Genomic DNA, 1,356 nt, shown 5'->3' on the forward strand with positions numbered 1-1,356 from the left:
TCCTTTTTCAATATACTCACTGGTTTCAAGTCTATTAATTTGTCTTAACCAAACAAACAAAAGCTTTTGAATTGGCAGAATCTGAAGCACTCTGAACAAACAGGATCTTCCCTAGAGAAGTTCACTTAGAAAGGGACTGGCAAGTTAGTAGACCTTCAGTTTTCCTCATCCTCTCCCCTTGCTTCTCCATTAGACAATGATCAGGAATCTCTTCAGTACCTGAATCTTCATGATTGAAAAGGGCTTACCTTACAGAATATAACTAATATTTTATTAGAGCTTAAGGTGCTGTTACAGTAGTCATAAAATACCAATTGAGTGATAGAGTTGTTCATTAGAATGTCAGAGCGAGATCTATGGGACTTATTGCCGTGACAGTAGTGCCAGACTATGTTAGTGTTCTGAATCGAAAACAAGCGGATTTCTACTTAATGGGATATTGCACAAGGTATAATAATATGTGACAATAGTCTCTCCAACATTTAGATTACAAAAGTGGATAATTTGCATCATGGCATGGAGGGCTTACACCAGGCAAATTGCTTTATATAGTTGTTTAAAAAAGTAATATACTGGAGAGCATCTTACTCTGTTCTGAAAACTTATAATTGAATGCTGTACACTACAGCGTTAAAATATTCTGTACTAAAAGTAGAATCTTGACTATCAAGAATCTCCTCAAGCATTCAAAACAAGAAGTCAGAAAACACTGTGATCATAAAAACAAAAAGATTCTAATTTTACTTATCTCTTTGTCTTCCTTACCAAATAGGTTTTGCATTCAGATTGGGTATGTTTGCCAATACTCTTCCTGGAGTTAGGAAATAAAGTAAGTGATATAATGAAGAGTCAACTGCAAAAAGGTTTGCAGATACTTTTTGAGTAAAAGGTTTTAATAAAAAAAAATACTTGTGAAAGATGCAAGATTGACAGCCACAGAAAATGAATTTTTGATCATGTATAAAATACATACAGTAGTAATATGGTAAATTTCCTACCAAATCATAGATTTCATAGACATTAGGGCAGGAAGGGACCTCAGAAGATCGAGCCCAGCCCCCTGCCCAAAGGGCAGGAAGTCAGCTGGGGTCATAGGATCCCAGCAAGATAAGCATCCAGTTTGCTCTTGAAGGTGTTCAATGTAGGCGCTTGAACCAGCTCCGGTGGCAGGCTGTTCCAGACCTTGGGGGCTCGGACAGTAAAGAAATTCTTCCTTATGTCCAGCCTGAAACGGTCTTGTAGTAGTTTATGACCGTTCGACCTAGTCATCATCCCTAGGGGCGCTCTGGTGAACAAACGTTCCCCCAGATACTGGTGGTCACCCCTGATAAACTTATAGGTGGCCATCAGATCACC

This window comes from Alligator sinensis, unplaced genomic scaffold, assembly GCF_000455745.1.
Source record: "Alligator sinensis unplaced genomic scaffold, ASM45574v1 scaffold737_1, whole genome shotgun sequence".
NCBI lineage: Eukaryota > Metazoa > Chordata > Crocodylia > Alligatoridae > Alligator > Alligator sinensis.